This window comes from Marmota monax, unplaced genomic scaffold, assembly GCF_021218885.2.
Source record: "Marmota monax isolate L192 unplaced genomic scaffold, Marmota_monax_Labrador192_F-V1.1 WCK01_AAM20220418_F8-fsc00668, whole genome shotgun sequence".
NCBI lineage: Eukaryota > Metazoa > Chordata > Mammalia > Rodentia > Sciuridae > Marmota > Marmota monax.
The window spans coordinates 65,589-93,393 of NW_026693315.1; the positions used below are offsets into that span (position 1 = coordinate 65,589).

Genomic DNA, 27,805 nt, shown 5'->3' on the forward strand with positions numbered 1-27,805 from the left:
ATCCCAATACAATTTTATTCAAATATCATGTTTGAATGAAACAGAAGTTTCTCTGTACAAAAGATTAAGCTCAAAGAGTTACTTTTGCTGTTTGTAGAATGGAAAGAATTTGGCTGTGAGCAGGAGCTAGAAACAGCATGTGGAAGAAGACCACTCAAGGAAAGAAACTCTCATTTAGAGGATTTGTTCAGATTCGGCAGGAGCCTATAGCTAACCTTCACAACTTTTCGGGAAAATTTCTGCTGGGTAAATTAGTGAGCAGGAGCTTCCAGCATGTTCCACAAAGGAGTTAGGGCAAAGCCACGCTATTGATCCTCTCAGCTCTGAGCAGGATCTTGGGTGGGCCAGTGGCCTGAGCTGCCTGGGTTTACCTCAACACATGACCTGAATGTTACCCTCCACTGTGTGTGCTATGGTGTAAAAAAGTCTGAAAAGTGTTTCCTTAGATTAAAATTCTCAGAGGAATTCTTAACATGGACACGACAAGCACATACCAGCTGTTCCTGGAAGTGGGTCCAACAATACTCACTTTTCTGTGCTTTATTGTAAATCTCTTTTTTACAAAGTTCACATTTGAGAAGCAAAACTACAGTTTGGCCCCTGGCTCTCTCCCCTGCTAATCTCCACCTGGTGGAGCCAAACAGGAGCGGTGTCTTGCTGCATCCATCCTGGATTTGTCTGTGTGTGCTGGCTTCCACTGAGTTACCCACAGAGACTGACCCCCAACTCTCCCCCCAGGAGAAGCCAGGAGTCCGCAGAGACCCTGCCCTACGAGCATGCCATGCCTGGCCTCCAGAGCCCTGTGGTGTTGACCCCAGGCCCCAAGACCACCAGGAGGCGCCTCCTGCTCTTCAGGAACTGGCTGGTCACCACCAAGCAGAGGTGAGTGGTAGACAGTCTCTCCCTCTGCTGACAGTCTCTTTCCAAGACCCTGCCACCACCCACAGTGCTGCAAGGGACCCGGAGCATTCATGGCACTTCTGTGCTGCAAGGACTGGGATGGTTTGATTCTAACCTTTTGATTGTCAGGTGAAGCCCCAAAGGACTAAATCCCTGGGACAACATCACACAAATAATGTGTAGAAAACTCGGGTGAAGAAAGGATGAGAAATCCATCATTCAAAAAGAAGCCCTATGAGAACATGACCCTTTGATCTCATCCAAAGTAGATAACGGGTTCACACCCATAAATTGGAAATTTGGAAACCCAAATGTTGCCCACATCATTTTTCTCTTTGGGAAGTTTTTCAATTATATTTCTTCAGCATTTGCCTTAGATTAAGGGAAGGCAAGTCAACAGAATACAATGTGAATTTGTGTGCCTGTAGGACAACTGTGTACTTGCAATGCCTCCTCCTGACTTTCCCACTCCCAGGACATGCGGGTGTGCATACGTACTGTACCGTTTCTATGTGTTCTGGATACGTGTCCATCTAATTCATCACGGTTCTCTGGAACAGGCGTTCCCACTCCACAGATCTTTAAAACTGCCCAGATAATTAATTATCAAGGTCATTAATGGGGCCCAAATAAATTCTTTTCCAGGAGCTCAGTCTGAATCTGCAGGGCAAATATGCCTCCCCAGGCTGCGGCCTGGACCTGGTGTGCAGAGGAAAGGAAGAGGCCAGGTGGCCTCTCCCTACACCGCTCCCAGGTCCCTTGCCCCTTCCTCCTCACAATTTTTCTCATATTAACTGAAGGAGAAATGGGACCAAGGGTCAGCACCAACGAGGTCACTCCTTTGCTTTCCCAGGAGTTGGGGAAGGGACCACAGAGGCTGAGGGTGTGAAGAACCCCTGGGGAAGCAGCAGAACGGGACCAGAGTGGGACAGTACCTCATGGCCCAGTAGAGGGGCAGCCACCCAGGGCCAGCACCCACCCCCCTCAGCTCCCTGCTCACTCTTCTCCCCTCGGTTTTGGGATTCTCTCTTGCTCCCTGCGGATCACAAAGCCTAATGGAAATGTAAAGGAGTCATTCCCAGAATCAGGGCCCTGGACCCTGGTACTGTCTGCAAAGTACCAACTCAAGCAAGGGACAGTGGCATGGGCTGCCAGAAAGGCTGCCCACTGGCACTGGATGCCAGAGATGTTCTGAGCCTGAGTAAAGGACCCAGTGGCCGTGAGGAAGAACACAGGGGATGAGAAGGTACGAGCTCCCACACCAGAACCCGGGCCCCAGGTGGAATCCCAGGGCCACGACTAAATGGACGAAGGTTACCTCGGACGGTCAGGTTCACCTCCTGGACATGAGTTGTGCTTGCAGCTTCAGAGCCCCTCGATGGCCACAAGATCCGGAGAGGAGCCCCAGACCAGAGCTGCAGCACCAAGGGACAGGCACCGGCCCCACCCCGCCACTCTGTGATGGAGCAGCTTCCAGGACGTCTCGTGCTTCAGTTCAAGCCTCACGACCCATTTTACAGATGAGCAAAGTAAAGCTCGGGAGATGGAACTGGCCCTGCGTCCACAGACAGAAAGTGCCAAAAGCGGGACTTAACTGGGCCACCTGTCCCTCCGAGTGTACAGCTCTGCACTGAGGCCCATTGGCCCTGGCCCTGGCTTTCTCAGTGAGCCACATCTCCCAGGATTTTGTGCACTTTTCAAAAGAAACTGGACTTCCAAAAATTCCACAGTAGAAAGGCAAGCAGGGAAATAAATGTAGAAACAGGCTTGTTGGATTCATCAGAGAAGTATTGGGACCCCCTGGGACAGCACGGGATATCAAGGGTCAAGGTCAGAATTGATGCTGGCTAAAGCCCAGAGCCCCGGAGAGGGGGGACTGCTTTCTGGGGTGGGGGTGCCTGTAACACTAATTCCTGTTTTGTAGGAGGAAGAACATTTACATATTTTGATACTTTCATTCAATTTCCCCTGAAGAGTTCTAATTTAAGCTTTGTGGGGAAATGGGCCACATTTTAAAGAGCTTCTCACACCTACCCACCAGGCTTATTATTATTATTTTAGATGTTTAGAGATTTCAAAGAATTCAGAAGCTATCTGGCATCCTCCTCCCATACCCAGCCAGGGATGCGATGTTTTCAGAGGCCCAAGAAAGCCCCAGGGAGACAAACAGAGGCTGGGGAAATCCTGCCTGCCGAGGGTCAGGAAGGGGACTCGTCTCAGTCTCCACACGGGCAGAGGACGTCCCCAAGAAAGTGAAACAGCCTCTCAGCTGCTGGTGCTCACAGAACACTAAGCAGGTTGCCACCCAACTGCCACTGGGTTTGTGCCTGGGGCTCACCGGATCCCTCAAAACACTCATGCTCACCTGAGTGGGGGAGAGAGGAAGCGCTGTGGGCAGGGTGTGGGGAGGAACCACAGTGGGGAAACGCAGAGTCAGCTGCCAGCACACCACCAAGCTCCGGGCACTGTGGCCACCATAGGCAGGGGACATTGCCAGACCTGGAGAAATTCCCACTGGGCAGTGACCTAGCACGGCCAGGAACTGAACATTCACACCACTCCAGAACAGGGAAATGATCCAGAAAGCCTTCTCTTCCACGACCCAATAGAGAATCAGGGGGACCGGGAAGGTATGGCGCAGTGCACACACCCCATGCCCTGTGGGATTCCTCAGTGGACCTTGCTCCTTCCTTCCCCTGCTGCTCAGGCCACCTGGGACACCACACCTTCTTCCTGTGGCCAGCTCTTCCCATGTGTGGGGACCTGGCCCCAGTGTGGTGGATCAAAACACACATCCTGGAACCACAGTGCAGGGGTTGGGGCTCAGTCCTGCGCTTATTAACCGATGCTCTGTGTGCCTTCATGTCTCACCTGCAAAACAGGAATGAGAATAGGGCCTTCCTCCAGGAGGCGTTGTGGGGAGGTGAGCAGGATTATTAGCCATGCAGAACTAGACCAGGGCTGGGATGTGTCCGTGCTTGTTATGAAGTGGGGCTGCTTCCTGTGTGCTTTCCAGGAGGGTTCTGTGCCCCACGTTTCACACACACACACACACACACACACAAAGTCTCCTCCCCTAGACTGAAAGTTAATGACTTATTAGCTAATCACTGCTGATGTGGCGGAGGGTCTGCTGGACTCTGGGGCAGGAGCCGCAGTCCCAGCTATTAAAGGGTTTATGATGCAGCGGGAGAGTTTACAATTCATCAGACTAGATGACTCCCTGGTTTACGTGTGTGTTATTCAAGAGGGAAGTTGCTGAGTGTGGGGAATTTATCCAAAATATCCAATTTTAACTTGGAGTTAAATTTTCTACTATATGTTTTCAAGATGTACTTGCTACCATACTCCAATATGTATATGAAGAACTGTTTTAAAGCAGTTTTACCATATTTTTACAAGCTTGGAGATGTGACTTTTAGAGCACAAATAATTCAGAGCCACGTGATTATTTTCCGATCCATGAAATTAGCCTCTGAGAGCAAAAATCCAGTCTAGCCTTCTCCATCCATTGACAAGAAAAACACGCCCTTTGCCTCCAAAGCCAGAGGGCAACTTTGTCAGTTGCATTTTACTATAAATAGTAGGAGATGTGAGGAAGTATTTCATAACCTGCCTGAATTGTTTTGAAACATCTTTTTAGCCTTGAGGCAATAACTACTCACAGTTGATAACAAGCAACTCCAGTACCAGCTACAAAATGTGTAGAACCCAGGGTGAAATAAAATAGGGGGCCCTGTTTTCAAAAAATAATAGAATTTTCAGACAGCAAGAGCAGGACATTAAGCCCAACACAAGGGCCTCTGAGTATAGGACCTGGGGGACTGCATGGGTCCAGGACTCTGGCCCTGGTTTCCCCTCTTACTGATTAAATGAGTTTTAAATCCTCACTTCCAAAGTGAAGCCCTTTACCAACATTGACCATATTAAACAGCATTGACTTTGTTTAAAAAAAACAAAAACAAAAACTCATTTCTTTGCCAAAAATCATGCTTTCAAATAAAACAGATACAAGCTCAACATTATTTTTAAAAATAAAAGTTACATAAGTGCATTTCTCACATTTTATGTGCATTTAAATAAATAACTTTGTTTTAAACTGAAAATGAGAATTTGATATAGATTGTATCAGGCGATCTCATGCAGGGGCTGACCTAACCTGAGTTTCTCATTTTACAAAGGCCATGCCATCAAACACCATGAACTTAGAAATTTTAGATCATCTGTCCCTATTGCCTGCCATAATAGAGACCCATCTATTTCCCACACGCTGGGAAATTTCCTCATCGACACTCATCCAGGGCAGTCCATCTGGAAGGAAGACCTTAGGGCTGCTACACAGCACACCTGCCCAAGATTTCAAGTGTCACCGTTCATTTTCACTTTGTGCCAGGAATTGTTCTGAGCCCTTTGCTTGCAGTAATTCCTCGAATCCTGGGGAAAAAAAAAAAAAAAAAAAAAAAACCATCTGGGAGGAAACAAGATTCCATCACTTCTGCTAATCTAAACTGAGAAGCAGGCCCAAGGAGCCCCGCCCAGCCTGTGCTCCAGAAGAGGAAAGTTAAGTTTTGTCTTGTGAAAGGAGAAATACCAAAGAACTTCTGGGCATCCTTTAAAACCAGGCATTGATATCTAGATTACCCATTAAGGTGTCAGTAAATCTAGTAAATTCACCTAGGAGTGAGTGTGGAGAGGATACCAGGGCTGAGCCCTAGGATGCTTCAGCATTAAAAAGCTGTGATTTCTGGTTTTTAGAGAGGCAACTGAGGCACAGAAGTTCCACAGCTTCCCAAGGTCACCAAGCTAGTGACCAAGTTGGGCAAATAGGAAGGCTAATGAAGGTGCATAAACCGATATTTGCTGTTTGGTCTGGTGTGTGGGATCCATTCCTTCTGGAGGTCTTGGCCTCAAAGTTTCTGCCACTAGTTTATTGCACAACTTCTTGTTCATTTGTTCAACCAGTATTCACTGCATTTGTACATGCCAGGCACTATTGGGATAAAAGGAAAAAGCAGTCCTGCTCTAATGGAGCTTTAGTCCAGGAAGGGGAGATGGGAGATAGGTGAGAAGCCTAAGTGATACAGTATGTCAGGTGCTACCGGGTGGGGTGGTAAAGGAGAGCTGGATAAATATAGGACCTGGGGGACTGCATGGGTCCAGGACTCTGGCCCCAGGAATTGGCAGTTCATGGCAGATGGTCTCACTTGTGTCCCTCTAGCTACTGTGCTGAAGACAGCTGAGGGCTCAGGACAGATGCCAGGGGGAGAAAGAAGAACCAAGCAGGGGCTGGTGGGGGCTTGGCCCCCAAACCTGCAGGCACAGTGCTGAAAGGGGGATGGGTCCTGAATGCAGACACTGTGAAGGCGAGAACCACCCACCACCTTAGGTTGCTGGAGAAAGGGAATGTCCAGGAGGACTATGACTTCCTGGCCCAAGGAGCCAGAATGATGGATTGGCCTTTCCCGAGACGAGAAAGTCTGAGTGGAAGGTTCTGGACCGTGAGACCAGCAGTTTGGACTTGGACAAGTTGACCTGGAGATGTTGGACATTTAAAGGAAGATGTGAGGAGGCAGCTGCCTATGGGAGTGGACTGTGTGGTTGTCTTCTACCAGGTCACATTACTCCACATACTTTTTCTATTAAAAATTGTCTTAGAGGTAAGAAAAGTATCAGCTAGCATCAGCGTAGGTACAACACGAAATAACATTCCAAATTGAAGCATGATTTTTTTTAAAAAAAATCACAAACTCAATTAGTTCAGTAAGGTTTAACTCTTCTTAATTGCTATGTAATGTAATCACATATGACATAAAAGTTTGAGTACAGCTTTTATTCAAATTCACTTTATAAGTTAACTATCTTGAAAAACTTATGACTATTCTAGTGCTACAGAATTGATACAAAATGATTGGACAAGCTGCCCAAAAGAACATACTACTGTAATCCAAGTAGATAAAGTAGAAACGGACGTCCCAGGATTCATATTAATTCATCAAATTCTTTACATAGGATGAAACATCTAAAAGATCCAGTTATGGCCCACTCCTGGTGTTTTGTTCATCGCAGTCTGCTACCCCTGCTCCTGTCCTCCCTGCTGGATACATGGAAAGGGGACCCTATCCCCAGCCTCTCACTTGTCCTGGAGCACATTTTCACAACTTGCCCACCAATGGCACAAGTGCCATGTCTATTATTTTGCAGTATTGATCTATTTGATCACTGAAGCTGAAATCCCTGGATGGCACCTCACACACCTGCCCAAATCACAGAGCAAAATAACCCCTCACAGTATGTTGTCACATGTCAGGTAAAAAAAAAAATACTAAGGTGAACTATCGGCCTTTGTTTAAAAAAGAACTCGGGTTCATTTTTGGCATTGGAAGTGAAAAGCTGAGATTAAGGTTCATTTTACTTATTCAGTCTTAGATAATTTTTTTTTCCTCAGGGCTTCATGGGAAAAAGTAACCTCCATCCATAGGAGTAGGTCATTTTGACTATCTCATACTACTCAGGGGAATTATTTACATAAAGCCTCAGTGTTGATCTGAGCACTGTTCTCCTTATAAACAAGTGAAACCATGAAATGAGTGTCTCCACAGAGAACCCACCTATGGGGACCTGCCCGGACTACGGGGCACCAAATGAGAAATGACTCGTCCTAGGAGTCAGCCTGCGGTCTTTGAGGCCCTCGCTCTTTTGGGTGCCTTCCTCAAAAGAGCCCCAGGTCAAAAGAATCAGCCCCCTGCAAGAATACAGTCAGGACAAGACAGAGAGGGTTGGCAGTGGAGACCAAAAGCCCGCGCTCACTGGGCAGCTGCTGTGTGATACACTCTGACTGAAGCCCTGTGCTATAATACCTAATCTTGCCTTTACAATAACTCTATGCATCCGATACTGGAGAAGATAGCTCCTGACACAAAAATGACACAGAACACACCATGTCAAAATATGGTAGCTTCTAAAATGCAAGCATTTATTTCTTGTTCAGGCACCTGAAGTTTGTGTAGCACTCAGCTGATCTAAGCTGGGCTCAGCCAGGCTGGCTGCCCAACACAGCTGAAGGTCAAGAGCTCCCAGTGGCTCTTATTCTTCAGGGATGAGTAGGATACTCAAGGCCTGTTTTCGGGGGGGGGCAGGGTGCCTGGCATGGAACCTGGGACCCTGTACATGCTTATCTGGTGCTCTACCACTGAGCTACCCCACCACCAGAGCCCAGGACATGTGTTTCTGATAGTGCAGAGTGCAAGAGAGTAAACCCAAGTCACAAGGGCCTCAGACTTAGCTCACTCAATGACACTCTCATCCTGTTGTCCAAACAAGTCAGATGGCCCAAGGTCCAGAGTCAGGGAAGTATGCTGTGTCCACCATGAGGCCATGTCTGGATGAAAACTGAGACCAATAGTCAAATCTAGCACAGGTACTATTATTATGGTCATTTAAAAATGAAGACACCAAGACAAGGTAGAAGAGTTGCCCTATGTCCCACTAATGTCAAGTGAAACACGTCACATGTAAATCCAAGTGGACCCAGGGCTCAGGTTCTCACGCAGGCTGGCCTGAGAGGTGAGCAAAAGAAAAGACACAAAGGGTCAGAAATGGATCAGAAAAAGGTCATGGGGAAAAGCAGGCTGGAGCGGGCTCAGAGCAGTCCTGCCTGAGCTGTGTCACGCCTGTCTTCACATCCGGTGGCCTGCGGGGTATAGAGAGCCCACTTCTGGGAGGGTCACAAGTGTCAAGTTTGCACCCACAGTGGGGAAGTTACTCCCAAATCTTTGAAATTCCCATGAATTATCCAATATTTTGTGTTTTTCGTTATATTTGTATTCAAATAGTCTGCACAGAGCAAAACAAAATCATAACTTTGAAAATGAGAAATGATTCATAAATATACTATAGTACTTTCCCATTGTTTGAGAGTTGGTTTATAAGAAGCCTTTTTTATACATTTAGTATATTTAAATATATTTTGAAATAGATTATTTTAACTTGTGGGATTGTAAAGATTTTCCTTTTAAAACTATTTTTATCAGAACCCGAAAATATATGCTACTTGCATGTCTAAGACAGGAGTAAATTTCAATGACTTCAAAAGTGTTTTCTTAGTACTCTAGTTTTGCATGCAATAGATAAAAAAAGTAATAAAATCAATGTAACTTGTCTTCATATTTCCAATAACTGTACTGCACATAACAAAATAAGATAATGAACATAATTATGACTGATGAGAAGAGTCTTTTACATTTTAACTTTTCAATGTTTTAATTTTCTATTATGGCAAAATGTTGCCAATGTGGACAATATTTCTAAAAACTTCAGTAAAATTCAAGCAGCCATTCCTTATCAATCAGTTTCTTTTTCCTGACCAAATCAAATACATAATAGGCAAAAGGATTATGAAAGAGTAAATCAAAGGAAAAAAACCATCAAAGGAGAAATAACAAACTTGTTTTAACCCCAAAATAGATCAAGTTGCAATTACTCAATATGATGATGATGTAACCCTAGTACTTTCACAGAAAGGAAAAGGATTCTCATGTACTACGTCATTCTGCAAGGGCATATGCCACCCTGGTTTACTGTAAAACTTCTGTCCTGGGATGCTGTGTTATTTTAATTAGCAATGGCCAGGGCAGAGTTTTGGAGTAAACGTGAGCTTTGAAGATGGGCAGTTTCAAATCCCTTTTGGAAAGGATTTTTCTTTCTTTTCATTTCTGAGCTCTGAGAGCTTGGACACATATTTGTAAACATAATGTACAAATTTCATCTTGGTTGTCAAAGCCTTTAGATATAATTGTGGTTAAAAAAATCTAAGCACATTGTTAAACTAAATATAAATAATAAATATTTTTAAAGGAATCTTTTATTTTGATCTTAAACACAAAACTTAAAAACTAGCCCATGTTATATATGTTAGAAATACTGGGGTGCTGCAAGGAATCAAACATGTACTCAGAAGTAGCTCAGCAAAGCAAGCTTTCCTTCTGCAGGAGGGTGTGCTACCAAACCAGACAAGCAAGCACACTGAGGTGGGTAGTCCACATGTGTTTTTTGGTTTTGTTTTTATTTTCATTTTTAATTTTTTTAGTTGTCAATGAACCTTTATTTTACTTATTTACATGTGGTTCTGAAAATCAAACCCAGTGCTTCACACATGCTAGGCAAGCGCTCTACCACTGAGCTGTATGGCCACCCCAGTCCACCTGTTTTTATCCCTAAAACAGCACTGCCCCTTGCTGATAGGAGGAGCTTGGGGTCACAATCTAGAAGACTAGCTAATTTTAAAATTGGGAAGAGGAAAGAGAAGGGCTTACATCCCAATTAAGACTAAATACTGTATTCTGAAAGTGTACCACCAGACTTTCTCTCACATATATTGTTTACCTTAAATGCAATGACCACAAAATAAAAAAGATGAATAATACATGAATCAATCATTTAATTAAAACATATAGAAAACCAAATTTAAAATATATACAAATAGAAAAACATAAGAAGAAATTTTAAATTGAAATAACAAAAGTGTAAAATGTAAAAATAGGAAAAGATTTAGTTTGAAATTATTTTTTAAATTATAATAGGAAATAATCTAAGGAAAAAATGTTCAATACCTTTATAAATAAAGCTTTAATTACATAAAAATAAAAGAACACTTAAACAGTAGAAAGCTATACCATATACATGGATGGCAAGACTCAATTATGAAGCTGTTATTTTTTTTCTAAATTATTCTATGATTGCTGTGTTGATCAAAATCCTAGAACTAATTATTAATTTCTTAAGTGCACCAAAATAGTCAAGGCAAGTCTACAAATACAGTAGGGAGACAGACCCTATCATCCACCAAAACAAAAGATAAAGCCACAGAAATTAAGTCAGACATAGTCAGGTGGTGGCATTGTGGATGATTGCTTTTTTCTTAATATTTTTTCAGTGTTTTTTAAATATCAGCTTATTCCCCCCAAAAAAATGACAATGTGTAAGACTAATATATCTCATTATGGAAAGAACAAGAAGGAAGAAGAGGAACTATAGGAAACATTGAGTATTTAAAAAGAAAATCTGCACAGCGGCAGCACCAACAGATGGCCCACATTAAACGATACCATAGGGTGAATGTGTGACATTGCAAATTGCCTAGTGATGTTGTGCATCATCACAGACTGCGTCTTCAGATATACAGCAATATGTAGATATGTACATACATATGTTTGCTATTGGTAGATTCCAATTTCATCATCTTCACAGAAATAAAATTTGGCTATAGCCCTGTCAATTACTATACATACAAATGAATCTCACTTTACTAAAAAATCCTGTCCTTTTGCAATTTTTTAGTTGTTAATTGGAATGTCAAAATCCTTTTCTCAAAGCATGAGAGTCAAGGGTGGCTGGGACATTCCATTATCTGTTGCTTCCCAGTGCGATTCTGTGTCGTGCTGATTCTGCAGCGTGTGCTGCTTTTTTCCAGCATGGCTCTAGGAGGTTTCTTATTTAAAGCAATTTGCTTTATCTCCTTTCCTTGGGAGATGAGACTTCGCCCTGGGGTGCTGTGTTATCTTAATTAGCAATGGCCAGGGCAGAGTTTTGAAGTAACCGTGAGCTCTGGAGATGGGCAGTTTCAAATCCCTTTTGGAAAGGATTTTTATTTCTTTTCATTTCTGAGCTCTGAGAGCTTGGACACATGTTCCCTCACCTGTGAAAAGAGGAAACAGAACTCCCCTCTTGGGCATTAGTGAAGAATTGATGTGTCAAGTCCTTGGTGCTCAACAGATATTAGTTACTTCCCTTAAATGTTGATGTAAAAACTAAAATGGGGTAGGTTTTTAGGAAAGTGTGAAGGTTTAAGTACATCCAAATTCAGGTGTAGTCTGTTTTTCTTTATTTTCCCCCCAATATATTCTCTTGCTCCTGATCCGTTGTTTACAGTGACACCTGATTGTAAGGATGATGAAAGTTGGTCATAAGGCAGTCTGGCAGGACAGCCCAGCCATGGGATGTGGGGCCGGATGAGGGGCTGAGGACGCCCCTTTATCTGTCTCTCTTTATCCCATTGCTGGCTTCACACATAGGGAGGAATAATAGAAATGAGGGTTATGTTAATAAACAAAACAAGCCCTTGAGATCCTTTCTTCCCTTCTTTGGACATTACACTATCATGCACAGCCAGGAGGGAAAGAAAGGGACCTTCCTTGGCTCTGGACTCGGTATCTGAGCTCCACAGTCCTTTCTGCAGCAGGGGAAGCCCCGGGGGCCATACTCTGCCCAGCTACTTTCCCCTTAGCGGATGTGGTCAGTTACACTGGGCCAATGTCAACAAAGGACAGCTTCTATGCTGTGTACAGGCCCAGAATTTGGGGAGATGGAGGATGTGGGCAAAGTTTGGGGCTATTTTAACCTTCTTAAAGGTTTGGTATCTCTTGTACTGTTGAAGTACAAGGGACCCTACCAGGGTCCTTGGTCCAGTCTCCGTTTCATGAATTCCAGATGCACACAGCTGTTTCTGAAAATAAACCAAGTAAGGTAGCTCTGCAGGGCCATGAAGCCTTATATGCCCAAATGCCACTCTGTGACTTCAGTTTAGAGGTTGATGACACAACAAAGAGCTAACATTCTATTCTGTCTTGTCTGTGCTGACATTTTTATATTACTTATATAATCTGGTCCTCATGGTAACTGGTCCTAGGCATTTTTATTCTCATTTTGATGGGAGAATGGATGCTTGAGCTACCTCCATCCCTAGAACCGCAGCACTGGTGAGCAGTCCCCTGGGGATTTGAACCTGGCTTCGCCCCTGCTTTGAATTGCTATGCAGAGGCTTCAGATCTGGGCACAGATGCATCCACAGTTTATGTGAACTAGGCTTTCTTGAAATAGCTAGTGGAAAAATTATAAAACAAAGTAAAGGGAAAAAATGTAAAACAAAAACAACTTGTCCCAGGAGACTGTAATTCAATTTTACCAACGTTCTCTAATTAAGAAAATTGTCTGAATTTGTCTTCTTCCTTCTCCTCATTTTATAGCCCACATATTTTATAAAAACCTAAAGCTCTGGGTCATTCAAATGTCCTTGAAGAGACTTTGTCCTTTACCGGTTGGGGGTTAATACTTCCTCACTGCAGGCCTCAGTTTCTTTTTATTGCATTCCAAATAGATTTGTTTTCTCCCAAACTGTGAGCCTCAGGTTGCTGTGCTCTGATGCAGGGAGCCCGCCCAAGGCAGGGAACAGCTGGAAGGCAGACAGGGAAGGGGACACCATCTTTGACAGCTAATTACATCACCTCTCCAGAGACTCCCGACTTCCTCCAGCACAGCTCTCCCAGGGCTAGCTCTCCTTGTAGATTATGCAAGGAGACAAATAAAAGAAATGGACAGGTAAAACATAGGAACTTTAAAAGATCGCCCTGACCTTAGATAGCCGCAACCCTGAAAGCTCACTTAGGGGTTTACTAAGTCAAGACAGACTGTCTCCCTACCATGAGACTGAGACCGAGGGTTCAGGGCACAAGCCAAAATGCCCTCCCACCTTTTCTTGTAGGTCCATTCAGTGAACAAGACTACGTTGTTTTACCCCACCCCCTCCACTCCTGCCTGACCCTTCAGTCAGGCCCCCCGACTCTGGCCTCACTCCCATAATTGCACTAGACCACACGTGCCCCGAGGAGGGGAAGATGTGAGCTGTCCCCCAAAAGCTCATGTGTGAAACAGTGCAAGGTTAGAGGTGAGGTTATTGGATAATGAGAGCTTAACCTCCTCGGTGTGTTTATCCCCTGACAGGGATCGACTGAGTGGTGACTACAGGCAGGGAGGTGGGCCCCTGGGCCCTGCCTTTTGGGGTTTACATTTTGTCCTTGTTGAGCAGAGCGCTCTCTCTCTCTCTCTCTGTCTCTCTCTCTCTCTCTCTCCCCTTCCTCATGCCAGGTTCCCAGCTGCTTCCCTCCTCCACACTCTTCCAGCATGGTGTTCTACCTCACCTCAAGCCCAAGGAGTGGAGCCAGTTATCTATAGACTCAGGCCTCTGGAACCCCGAGCCTCTAAGTAAACATTTCCTCCTGTAATTGTTCTTGTCAGGTCCTTCTAGTCCCAGAATGAAAAAGCTGACTAGGACAGGTCACCCTGGCCATGGGGGGCACCCGAAGCAGGTGCAAAGAACTTCGCTGGACAAATGAAATGCTAGCCCAATAGAGGCAGTTAGTGCCTATGAAAGAGTTGTTTTAACTAGAAATTTCCAATCAGAAAATACAAGGAAGGACCATGATAAAGAACAAACTGATGATTCAGCTGGACCAGAATTGACTCCCAGATATCAGGGGGTCTTAAACCTCTGGACGCCAGCCTTCTCCTCTGTAAAATGCTGCTGCCCATGAAAGTTACAGTACCACCACACAGTGATGGAAGGAAAGATAGAAAAGACAATGATTAGGAAATATGTACCACAGACCTAGGGACGAGGGAAGTGCCCCCAATTGTCAACATTTAAAAATGTACCTGGTTCCATGAGCTCTAGTTTTATTATTGTTTTGTTGTTGTTATTGTCCCTGAATCTCTCACAAATCAGAAAGAAGTGACATAAGTGCTTGCCTTCTCAGTGAGAAGGAGCCCAGTGTCCAGTCCTTGTTGCAGGTGGCAGTGGGAGACAGCTGCACTGGGTCAGGAGGGGATGGGTGCATGGCTGCGGGGTATGGAATTAGAGGTGCAGAAAACCCATGGTTTGCCACAGAAGATGGGCTGTGGTAACACCAGCCCTGCCTTCCCCCCACTGGGCCCCCCCGTGGAAGGACAGAGGCGCCTGCAGCTGGAAGCCCACTCTGTGGTTTGACTTTTCCTCCCACTTGCTGCTGAGTGGGCTACGACACTATTACTCACGGGCCTGGAGGCCTCACACCCCAGAGGCAGGGGAATCACAGACCAGGCCTCTTCCTATTGGCCCCAAAGCACTGGGTTAGACACTGAAGCTCACCGGGTTCCCGAGCACTGTTCACTTCCTTTGAACACTGGGATTCCTCCTGCCAGAGCTTTTGAGAACAAAGGAGCCTGTGGCAGCCTCCGTTTCCCCTAGCAAACAACCATGTGGTTTAAGGAGTTACTGTTGTCCTTATCCTCTTTTAAAAAGATCTGAAACTTTTTGTGGCAGCTGCAGTCCTGAGAAAGATCTGCTTTTGGCAAAAGGCCTTATACTTGCATCTCTGCTGAGCAGTGACTCTGGCCAGTGGGCAGCAATAGAATCACACTCACTGGCCTTCCTTGTCCCTTCTGGAAATGAGCTTCACACTGCTCTGCCTCCCAAGCACTGTCCCAGGAGGGAGCACCTGCCCAGGTCAACAGGAGCCGCAGAGGTCAGACAGGATTTCATTCAACATAAGCTTGAGCCGTGAATAGTACTTCACTCCCTCCCCAAAGTAAGAACCTGACATTGCAAGTAAACAAATCATTTAGTACACATGGGCATGGAGGTAGCAGGAAAGGATTGACGCTTGTTATTATCAGGAAGCTTTTGTCTATCTTACCCTCATGCCAGGTTCTATTCTAGTCCCTGGTACATCAAGGGGCTTTCATCCAATCTAATTGGTAAAAGAGGATGTGTGCAGAAAGCATGAGCAACCATGAACCCCATGGTCATCTTTGAATAGCACTCCAAGTCCCAACAGATAGTTCCCTTAAGAAAGTTCTGGGCATTAAGAGTGGGAAAAGAAGTACAAATTGAACATCTCTCATCTGAAAATCCAAAATCTGAAATTGCCCAAATCCAAACCTTTTCAAGTGATGCCACAGTGGAAAATTCCACACTCTACCTCCTGTTTTTGTAAATAAAGTTTTATTGAAACATAGTTATGCTGATTTGTTTACACATAGTTTAAGGCAACTTTTGTACTATAATGGCTGAGTCGAGTAGTTGCACAAAGCAAAAAATGTTAACTTATGTGGTCCTTTACCGAAGAAGTATGTTGACTCCCGGTGTAAAAAATTCCAAGAATCAACCAAATTGCTGTTTAAAAAAAAAAGAAATTATCCTAATTCTGTTGGGTAGGGTTGGGAAAGGAGGTAAACTTGAGTTGTATAATCTGTTCTTGTCCTGCCACCTGAAATATTAAATTGATCTAAATAGATGTCCAGCCCCCAAAATCAATCAAGACTCATTCTTATTCAATATAAGCTTTGTGAAAGGTGTCCTGTAATTATTAAAATGAAATCTGTTGTCTTTATTCAGGATGATGGTATTATCTGTTATTTAAAAAAAAAAAAGCAAAGAAGTGATTTGGGAAAAACATTAGGCTTTGAATCGGAAGGCTTGGGTTTCAATCTCAGTTCTGCTATTTGTGAGGTTTTTGCAAAGTCTTTGCAGCCTTGGTTACCCCTTAAAAAAAACCTCCGACAGGGTGAGGATGAGATTAAATGAGATGTGTAAAGTCCACCTTGAAAGCTAACATGATGAACAAATGCTAGCTCTTCAGAGGGTTTATGTGTGAAATTGTTACAGGTTTATGGCGTGGTATTTGAAAGCTGGTTTACCGGAAAGTCAGAAAGGATTCTAAGCATGTTCATAAATCAACAGATTTCAGAATTTAAACAATAACATTTTGGTCAGAAAAATAACAAAATGTCAACAGACTGAAATGATAAGAAGATAGGAAAGGTGGGAGGTGAGAATGACTAAGAAAGGACTTAAGGGGGAGAAAATAATGAAAGAAGAGAGAACAGACAGAGAGCGAGCCAACATCCCCGGCTAAGATGGCAACGTCAGAGGGAAGTGAGGGACATGGGCTGGGGGCGCCAATGACTTTAACCCAAGAAGGCAATGGTGACTTCTCAACTTTATAAGCCCTTTCCCACCTCAGGTTGTTTGTATGTGCTGCTCCGTGTCTCTGGAATATTCTTCTTGCCTCGGACAACCTCTGCTCTCACTCTAACCCACCGTTCTTCCCCAAAGCCCAATTATCACCTCGCAGAGAGGTCTCCCTGCCATCTCATCCAGCATCCATCGCTTAATAAATGAATGAGTAAATGGCAGGAAGAAGTCACACAAGCAAATGGGCAGGCTGGAGACCTAGTACGTCTGAATTCTGAAATCTGTGGATTTATGAATGGCACCCACAAGTATGGCCAGTGCTGTTTTTACTCTTTAACAAAGTGGCAACCGTGTCCGTAAGTGTTGAAGAATTCAAGTATCCACAGACTCACATGCATCTAAAGTTTCCTGATGCACTGTTTTCATCCCCTCAAAAATTGGGTGCCCAGATCTGCTCCAATGGAGGCAGAGACTCTATTGCTCCCCGTTGTGTCCTCAATACCTATCACAGTGCCTGACACATAGTAGGTGCTCATCAAATACTGGCTGAATAAAGAAAGGTGAACTACTCTTAGCAAAACTCCACAGAACTGGGGGGGGGGCACCCAAAATGATTCTTTGCTTGCCAAAGCACAGAAGAGATGTTGCCAAATTTGTGTGGCTAGTGCTCATGCTAGACCAAGAGTCAGACATTCTGTTCTCTACTACTTAACTAGTAAGTTACTTCACTACCACGTTGTCTGACCAGGAACCAAGCACGGCTCTGGGCCAATACTGTAAACATAGCTTTTTCTACTTTGAATTACTTTTATTCCTTTAAATGACCATAGCACATGTACAGATTAATTCAAATTGTTAATACTAAATTTTTGTTTTGTTGTTCTTGAAATTTACAGATAATTTTATTCACATTTTCTTCATTGAATGGCTTTTACATTTGTTTTTATTTTCCTACAGAAAGAAAGGAAAAAAAGAAAAAACCATAGTATGGATAATGCTACCCCCACCCAACAACAAAAACCAAAGTTGCCTTTCCCAAAACTGTGAGGCATTTCTGAAGAACATACAAATGACACTCCACCAAAATATGTCTCACCAGAATTTATCCTTACTGAGTTTTTGTTTTTAATCATTCTCTCTCTCCTTCCCCCTTCTACATCCCTTGAAGAATTTTTCTATGGATGGTGAACTCTTAAGTGAATATTTGTAGATCTCAGAGTGTTGGTGTCACATATGCATATCCACTTCTTCCTTTCTGAAGAATCCTGGTTTTGTAAACATTCACTCTTCCCCCTTAGCCCTCAGTTCTTAGGGGAAGTTGATCCCTTCTCTGCTTGACTCTGGTGGACTTAGTTGACCTAAGGCTAATCCTTACCCCCTGCAATGATTGGTTCAGAGATAGACATGTGACTTCATTCTGGCCAATGAGATGTTGAGAAAGTTTTCCTAGTGTCTTCTGGGAAATACCAAACTGCTCTGTGGGACTATTTCCATAAATAATAGCATAGGAGACTCCAAATCACACCAGGGAACAAACACCAAAAGGGGGTGTTAGTAATCACAGTTAATGGGAATATTTGCATTGTAAGAACTGGAAATAATAAAACAATCTTTAAAGAATATATCTATATGTATGTATGTATGTATGTATGTATGTATATACATAGGGATAAGGAAAGATATACTATAAAGAATGAGTACGCGGAAGGGGGAAAAGTAGATGAACCTTTTCCCAAAAAGCCCAGATATAAATTATGCAAATTAAGCTAGAAGGCCTGGAAATAAAGATTCAGTGGATGAGTTTAACAGTAAGTTACATGTATCTGACCAAGTAGTAAATTAGGATCTAGAACTAAAGAAATCACCTAGAATATAGGTCAGAAAGATAAAATGTAAAGTACAAAAGATCCCAAGGCAGAATGAGAAAATCTAACAGGGGTCTAATCAGCATGCCAGAACAGAGGGTAAAGAAAACGAGAGGCAAATTCAAGAAATAATAGCCGAATTTTTTTCTGAACTAGAGGAAAAACTTGAGTCTTCAGATTTTCTAAGTAGACTGGATCTAGGGCAGTATAAATAAAAGCACTCAGGCACCTGGTAATAAAACTGTAGACTATCAAAGAAAATGAAAAAAACCTGAAATGCTATCTAAAGGGAAAACAAAACAGATGAATTGAAAGGAATAACAAGTCAACTGACAGATTTCTAAGAAACAATAATGTATGTCAGAGACCATGAACACCTTTAAAAGACTCAGCAAAAAAATTATCATCACGCAAATCTAACTTCTAGATAAATTACCATTCAAATTAACAGCTAAACACAGACAATTTCTGACATACAAAGGCTAAAAAAGATGAGTGCCTATAGTCTTATTGGGGAAAAAATTACTATTTTTGTTGTTGTTGTCCAATGAGAAGGAAAGAGGTACTTCTACAAGAAGGAAAGTGGAGATCCAAAGACCATGGTGGCCCAAGAATTCAATTAAGTGTATTCATACATCTAAATACTTATGGACTTGTACAAATAATAGTAACTGCTAATTGGGAATTGCTTAAAATCAGACTGGACCTGATATAACCAACAATAACAAAAAGATGGAAGGGAAAAGAAAGAAGTGAAGCCATTCTAACTCTTCAAGAAAAGCATAGATCTATTAGTCACCTCTAGATTTTGTTAGAAAAACACAAGGGCAAAGTATACACATTCAAAATGAGTGGGTTACCTCTAAAATAGTGAAAAGAAATGTATGTTTCTACATTTTAACAGGAGATCAAAGAAAATTCTGAAACAACCTAAAAGAAAGTCTGGTCAGTTCCAGGAAGTCAGGAAGGGAAATGAGAAGAAGCGATGTTAAAAGATGCAGGCAGGAGGCAGAAGCCATGCCGGCCAGTTTGAGAGGGAGAGTGTGACCTGCAGAGTGGCCGACCAGCTGAAGAAATGGAAAGGCAAAGTGGAAGCAGCAAGACATCACCAGTGTGACAACCGGAGGCAGCTATCTCGGCTGGGCTGGGAGAACAGAGGGAAGAAGTTGGAATTCCTAGCATCTTGGAGGAGACTATTGCAGAGCAGGAACTAGGATCCTCAGATATGGCTCCGCGGGGATCTCCAAGATCAGAAGAGGGACCTGGGGCTGCATCCTAGAGCTCTGAGGAGGTGTCAGGACAGCAGGTGCTAATGGCCCCAAAGCTGTGTGACAAGGCAGATTTTGAGAATCTTCAGTGGAGTGGGGGATGGGGGGGGGGTCTGAACTCAGCTATCAGATCCCGTTACTGGGTGGGACTAGCTCTGCCAAAGTGAGGATGCATTTCTCAGGTGATGCTGATAAGGACCAGAAGAAATCAAGCAGAGCAGGGAAAACCAGGCAGGAGCCCTTCTCCCCCACCACCGTTCTGTAGCTTGCTGATCAGCAGAGCCTCCCAGGCAGAGGCAGAAAAGCAGGAATGAGGTGTGCGGGCCCAGACCTGCCTCCCAGAGCAGAGGGGTGGTTTGGGCCTGGGAGAACAGCACTGCTGAATGTCACCTGTGGCAGTCTGGCTTCCACACACCCCTTTCTCCTGGTTTAAACTCCATGTTCCAACTTAACAGGATGTGGAACTCTTTCATAGAAAATGAAGAAGCTCCCGTTGCCCGCCAAATGAGGGAACACCAGGTCCTAGCGGTCATTGTTGCTGTCTCTGGGGAACAGTCACCATTGTAACCTCTGGACTGGACTTGTTATTCCTCCAGTTCAGCCACAGTCCCATCTGAATACGGTGTTTACCGGAAGGCCACCTGTCAGTGAACCTCCAAGAACACTTGTTCAGAGTAATAAAGAGGAAGGGAAAGAAAAGAAGACATAGGATGATAAGTAGGCACACCCTCGGATCGCACATGACAAACACGTGAGAAAATGGACGTAGCTTCTACAGTCAAGAGGCTGTGTGGGGCTGGGGATGTGGCTCAAACGGTAGCGAGCTCGCCTGGCATGCGTGCGGCCCGGGTTCGATCCTCAGCACCACATACCAACAAAGATGTTGTGTCTGCCGAAAACCAAAAAATGAATCTTAAAATTCTCTCTCTCTCTTTCTCTCTCTTTAAAAAAACAAAAAAAGAGGCTGTGTGATTGGTATTTGTAACTTCTTTCTGTACCACCCCTTCTGTGTTCTGGGTCCTCAGTCTGTGGAAGTTCTCTGAACAGTGACTTGAACCTCATTCCACGAGGTCTGAATCCTCACCGGCACTGAAGTTTTCTCTCTTGCTGTAGTTTTCCTTCACTGTCATTGCTAGCTAGAGAGGGACTAAGGGACAGCCCCGTGAATCACCAGGATCCCAGACAGTCCTCCTTTGTGATCTGTGTGGCAACGACCCAGTTTCCTCTTGATGCCTGACTGCGTGGCCTGCTCCCTGCCAGAGGTCGTTCCCTTCCTTTTCATTTGGTTCACTGGCGTGAGGATCCCCAGATGCTCAGGGGAAACTTCATCTTCCAATCAATGGGATCACCACTGGGTCCTCTAGTGGAAGCATTCCTTCCTTCTAAACAAGATGTCCTAGAAGAGCTCAGAATCAGGACTATGGGAAACAAAAGTTCTAGAAGTGTGTTTCTAAGTACAATAGATTTCCGACCCAATAATCCTGGCTGAGGGAGGAGCAGTGCCACATGCTGAAGCCCAGTCAACGAGCAAGATCACATCCATTAACTGGGGAAGTGAGTCTGGCTCACTTTCACTTTTCTCCCCCGCTACCCAGGCACTCCCCTGGTTATAATCAGTGTCACCTAGTAAAAACTGACTGATGGTCATTTTCTGGATAACAGCTCCCTGGCTTGAGGGGCCGCCATCTTGGCCTCTCTGAATGCCTTCCCCTCTTCTGAGGCTTCAGAGCCATCCCCTTGCCATCTTCTCTCAACAGCCAATTCCACCATCTCTTCAAAGAGGGGGCATCCCCATTGCACATTCCCTACTCCTGGGAATAAGAGCGTGTCTCCAGAATAGGAATGCAGTTCTTCCCAGGAGCATGGAAAGCTGTCCTCCTGGCATCTGAGCTGCCTAGCAATTGAAGACACATTGCCTCATTGAGTCAGCTCCACGTCAGTTAGTAACCCTCTGCAAGTGAGGCAAGACGCTGGCCACTTCAGGGAGACCATGAGTCCCCCAGAACACACACCACTCGGGGCCCTCTCTTGGGGAAGTGCCCTGCCTACTCTGCACCTGCTCGGCCCTCCCACTCCATGTTCTAATGGCTACATACCAATGGTGACCACAAAACAAGGAGAGGGGTCCTGGAACCCACACCACCACTTGATAATCATACTTCACACCTTATATTTTTATATTCAGTCATGGTGAAGTCAAAAGTCCAAAAAAAAAAAATAAGAGCCAAAAACTGATTGTGAAGATAAAGGGCTTCATCCCATCTTCTAGGAGAGAATATTAACCATTACCTGATTTTCTTTTTTGTTCACATGAACCAAATAATAATAATAATAAATAAAACACGGCGTCTTACTGGATTCAGTATCCTTTGTCCTGATAGATACAGAATTGATCGAAAGGAGGAAGTCCTGTATTAGTTGGTAGTGTGCATAGCCACCCACAGTAAATAACACAAACTACTTAAATAACACAATAGCACAAGCAAACACCAAGGCCCGGCTGCTTCCCTTGAGTAGGTGGGTGGGCAAAAATCCTTTATGAAGATCAGAAAGCTTAGTGGGGTGGGCTGAGGGACAGGAGAAGGGACAGTCACTGCTGAGTATCCACAGCATGGCTTTAAGTTCTCAAAATGAGGAAGAAGGTGACTGTCACTGCTTAAAAAAAAAGAAGACACTGAGCCTCTCTTATGCTTTTGACAGATGATGGGCAGCAAGGGGGAGCTGTGTTAGTACAAAGTTTGTACCCCAAACACATCCCCAAACGGTGCTGGGAAGAGGGCTGTCACACCAGCTCTTGACATACTCCATTCCTCACAAAAGCAAGTTTTGAAAGAAGGACTTGAAATCCTATTTTCCTCCAATAGAATAGCCCATGATCTCACCATAGCAGGTGACATCTTTAAGGAGGATAAATTTGCCCAGTGGTGTAAGCCGTAGGAGAGTGCATAGTGACCTCTTTCTTGGTGTCCTTGTGGAGATCTTTACTGGCCATGCTCCTTAAATCTGGGCAGTCTAAATAAGCCGAGGTTCCCTGGTGCAGTGTGAGAGAGGGAAATGGAATGCACCCATATTTCTTGTTTATTATTTCAGGCAAAAAAAAAAAAAGTTGTTGTTACGAATATATATATTTAGGACTGACAGGTCGGCCTGCCCTAGGGAGTAACGGGGCTGTTTCAAGGCAGCCAGGAGAATCCCTTTGGTTCACCTTTGGAGAAATGAGAGACCTGCTGCCGTGGCCAGCCCCTGCCCTCCCTCCCTTTTGTCCCCATTCCCCCTGGTCAACGTTATGTTGCCATGTGCTCCAGAGATGGTTGAGATGTTTTGCAAACATCCTGAGGCTCAGTGATATTTATGGGTCCCTTGTTTTGCACTGAACTATTATTCCATTCTCATTCAACTGAGATCAACCCAGCAAGATAAAGCCATCCTCCCCTCCTAAATCAAGGGGCAACGGGGGCCTCCTTCCAGCCCTGGCTCTTAACTTCTCCACTCCTAGCCAAAGCCATGGTTGTTTTCTGCCTACAGTTCTCCTGTTGAGCTGAAATTAGGAGCTTCATTTAGAAAAAGCTTGATGAGAGTCCAGAAGTCCAGACACATCCTGCTTTTGGGGGGAACATTTCCTGCAGGTTCAGAATTTGTTTCTTCTATTAATTGCAGGAACTGTGTTATGGGACATGGTGGCGGTCACTAAGATTGAGAGGGAAACTTTCAAGTCTGTCCTTGTCAGGAGGGAATGTTTCGAACCTCTTGGGAGCCCAGGAGTCTTTATTCATCCTTCAAAGCTCCTGATAAATTCTGATTCTTCTGTAAATTTCTCTTCATTAAGTGCCTACAGTGGGCCTGCTGTTTTACTTTTCTTTTGATCTGTTAAATTACACTTTTTATTTATACCTACAACAAAGCTGGGAAGCTCCTAAATAAAAGAGGGGAGGTCCTTCCATTGACTTTTGATGCTTTCAAAACCAAAGTCATGGAAAAAAATAATGACCCTCACCTGTTATTATTGCTTTTATTATCAGAACGCCTGGCCACAAGTGCGTCATTGCTGGGATGGGGGGCGGGGGAATGACCTCTCTCAACTGCATTCAGGATGCCATGTTATAGAGGCTGTGCCAGATCTCAACACAGGTCTCTTCTCCACTTGGAACTGGACCTGGTAGAAGTCTCAGGTGTGTGGGTGCCATGTCAAATCAAGGCTACCTGACAGCTCCTTACTTTAAGAGCCTCATACTTGAAGATCCTGAAACATTTGCTGATGCTTCTCTTTATGTCCAGGAAATATCTTTAACTAAATAGATGAACAACCAAATAAAAGAATGGATAGAAAAGCCATGAGGGCCAATCTTCCAAACTGGGGCTGCTCAGGGCCTCTCACAATTGAGGCCATTAACTGGATACTTTCCATCAAACTCCAGCAGAAGTGTCCAACAGTCAGATGGAGGATCCAGACCAAACATTCATTTTATATGTGGTGTATGTGTACAATGGAATATTACTTAGCCATAAAAAGAATGGAATCCTGTCACTTGCGGCAACATGGATGCAATTGGAGGTTGTTATGTGAAGCGAAATAAGCCAGACATAGACAAATACATGTTCTCGCTCACATGTGGAAGCCAAAAAAAGTTGTTCTCAGTAGTGGAGAGTAATGTAGTGGTCACTAGGGGCTTGGAAAGGTTGGGGTGATGGAGGGAGGCTGGACAACTGGTACCAAAATCCTAGTTAGAGTGATAATTTTCAGCATTCTACAGCACAATAGGATGACAACAATTTATTATACATTTTATAAACATCTAGAGGAGAGGAGTTTAAAGTTTTCCAACACAAAGAAATAATAAATGTGTAAGGAGCTGGAATGCTGTTTACCTTGATTTGATCTTTACACGCTGTATTCTTCTATCAAATTATCACACTGTGCCCTGTAAATATAAACAAGGATTATGGCTCAATTAAATTTTTTTTACTTCTCATTTTCTTTTTTCCAGGTCTACCAAGAGCTTCAGATCCAAAGAGAAGCTGCATCTCTCTGACTTGCAGGCAGCGTCCTGGGACAGAGAGGAACTGCTGGATGATGCCCGTGACCTCATTCCCAATCCAGGAAATTCTCCCTTCCTCCCCGTGGCCTTGGACCCTTGTGTTACAGAGTTTCAGTGAGTACCAGCCATTTCTACTGCACAATTACCACACAATGTTCCAGGAGCCCCCAATCCTCCCATTAACTCTTGACCATCACAACAGATGGAACATGGACGTATCTGCGGAAGGGAGACCAAGGTGTGGCTGCAGTGTGGTCCCCTGAGGGTTTCTCAGTCTGTTTTTACCTTTTCCTGAATTTACCCAAATTAGTTTGCTTTTAAAGAAATTAAAGAAGTAAGTTGTATGCAAAAGGAACATTGGAAGAGAAGGCGTTGACTCGTATCTTTCCCTATCCATGCCAGGACTCGGGCTGACTCTTAGTGTGGTTTCTCTATAAAGGTCTTATTACACAAACTAAGCCCCTTTTCCTTAAAGGGCTGCTCCTACCCGGATCTCTCGTGAGAAGACTCCGAACCGGGTTAGCACTGGAGATGTTTCTTTCTTTACATGTTTCTAGCAGCTCCTTCCCAGAGTCCTTCTCAGAGTAAAATTGCTGTAAAGATAATGATATGATGTTGTTGTTGTTATTATTATTATTATTATTATCATCATCATTGTTTGGTACTGGGATTGAACACAAGGATGCTCTACCACTGAGCTTCATCCCCAACCTTTTTTTAATTTTTTATTTTGAGACAGGGTCTCACTAAGTTGCTTAGGGCCTCACCCAAGTGCCGAGGCTGGCCTCAAACTTGCACTCCTCCTGCCTGGGTCCCCCCAGTCTCTGGGATTACAAGGGTGCGCCACTGCAGTCAGCATGAGCACAGCATTATTACAGTGATTGTTTCTGTCTTTGGCAATGGTTGTCCATGTCAGCCATGTGGACGGACAAGAGCCTCCAAAGATCAGCACTTGTTCCTTCCACGTGGGGCCAGAGGTCTTGCAAACAAGTTCAAGTTTGTTTTCAACATTCTTTGCCAGGTGGACCCTTGTAACACACACACTGCTAGGGGCAGTTCCATCCTCATCCCCAGAAACCGAGGCCTCCCAGTCCCCCACCTGCTGTTGGTCCCCAGCCTGGCAATGGTACATGGTAGCATCCAAAAATTGTGTTGAGTTGCTCTTTTCTGGCCATTTCTCTGGCGCCTTCTTCATCTCTTTGTCATCCAAACTCATCTGGGCCCTTGGTTAGCTGGCAGGACCCACCTGCTCTGGAGGTTCTTCTGGACATGAAGAACCTAGAACTTAGAACCACGGAGGCTTACCTTGGAATCTTGGGCCTACCTTTTCCTATTTTCCATGAGCAAATTCCCTCTCAGCTTACTCATCTGTTAAGGAAGTGATTAAATCTGCCTCATAAAATTTTGAGGAGGAATAAGTAAGTTTTGAGGATTAAGAAATGAGGCACCTTAATTAAAATGGTTATTAGGGAATTCCTACTCCTTAGCAGATTTTGTGATAGAAATGTTGGCTGCTAATTGCTTTTTCTCCAAGGGGAAGTTGAGGCCATTAACCGAGATGATTGATAAGATTAGAATTGCCAATCAAAATGATGGATATTCTGGTACACCCCTTGTAATCACAGCAACTCAGGATGCTAAGGCAGGAATACCACAAGTTCAAGGCCAGCCTAGGTAACTTAGCAAGACCCTATCTCAAAACTAAAAGGGCTGGGGATGTGGCTCAGTGGTAAAGCACCCCTGGGTTCCACCCCTAGTGACAAACAAACAAACAAAAAAAGATTTGCCAAAGTTTCTGGTCTCAACTGATCTCAGATGATGACTTTAGGAATTCACCATCAACCTCCCTATTTGTTTCAAATTGTTCTTAAAAAGTGCTTAATGTTTTTAAAAGTGCTAAATGTAAAATCTGAGGAGGGTTTTTATATTGTAGAGCAGATACTCACATCTGCACAGAGGGAGCTAAGAAGAAGGTACATTGCAGCCCTGAGGAGGCCCACGTTAGGCCGAGGCCTCCAGAGCCACCCCAAGAACTGAGATGTGAGGAAATTCACTCCCACAAAGTCGGCAGCCACAGAGGACAGCTTGGGCAGGAAGCGGACAGGACTGTGTTACTTTCCCACTTGCTACAGTATTCAGTCTTTCAAACTGGGCGTCACAGACAGATTTTCCTCTTTCTAGACTGGCTTCCCCTGAGTTACAGAAAGTTACTTCTTTTACTAATGTGGGAGTCCCACTCCCTCCACCACCAGGAGATGGAGAGGTCCTCTGCAAATCCATTCATGGTGGCCAGGGGATGGCCACGCCCTGTGACCTATTGTAGCCACTGGGATATCATGAGATCATATGATGGCCCTTCTTGGCTCAGCCAGAGTCCATTTCTAATGTCAGCCCAGGCCACCCAGCATCTGGGACATTTCTCTTCACGCAGAGGAGCTTCAGATCCCAAGCTGCTATGAGCTGATGCACGTGAGCCCCAGGCTCAGAGCCTGCTTGGGGCAGAACCTGGTTGATTTGAGAAATACAAGAGTGTGTTAGAGGGGCTGGGGCTGTAACTAAGTGGCAGAGCGCTTGCCTAGGACATGTGAGGTACTGGGTTCGAGCCTCAGCACCACATAAAAATAAAATAAAGGCATGCTGTCCATCTACAACTACAAAAAAAAATTTTTTTTTTAAAAAAAGAGTGTGTTAGAGCTTCCATAACAAAGTACAACAGACAAGGGGGCTTCATGGATTGTCTCACACTCTGGAAGATGGAAGACCAAAATATCAAGGTGTTGGCAGGATTGGTTCTTTGAGGGCTTCAAGGGAAGGGCCTGTTCTGGGCTTCTCTTGTTGGCTTATAGATGTCTGTCTTCTCCCTGGGTCTGGTGTGCTCTTCCCTTTATGCATCTTTATGCCCAAGTATCTTATTTTGTAAAGCCAGCAGTCATATTGGATTAGGGCCCAGCC

General features: G+C 44.3%; 1 protein-coding gene across 1 annotated transcript in view; it reads left to right on the forward strand.

Moving 5' to 3' along the window:
* The first annotated feature begins 788 nt into the window (after nucleotides 1-788).
* Nucleotides 789-27,805, forward strand: part of Tagap (T cell activation RhoGTPase activating protein) — a 54,630-nt gene continuing 27,613 nt past the window's right edge. Inside the window, exons 1-2 of the mRNA XM_058583203.1 lie at nucleotides 789-882; nucleotides 24,803-24,967. The gene's annotated coding sequence lies outside the window, so the exon portion shown is untranslated. The remainder of the gene's footprint in view (nucleotides 883-24,802; nucleotides 24,968-27,805) is intronic.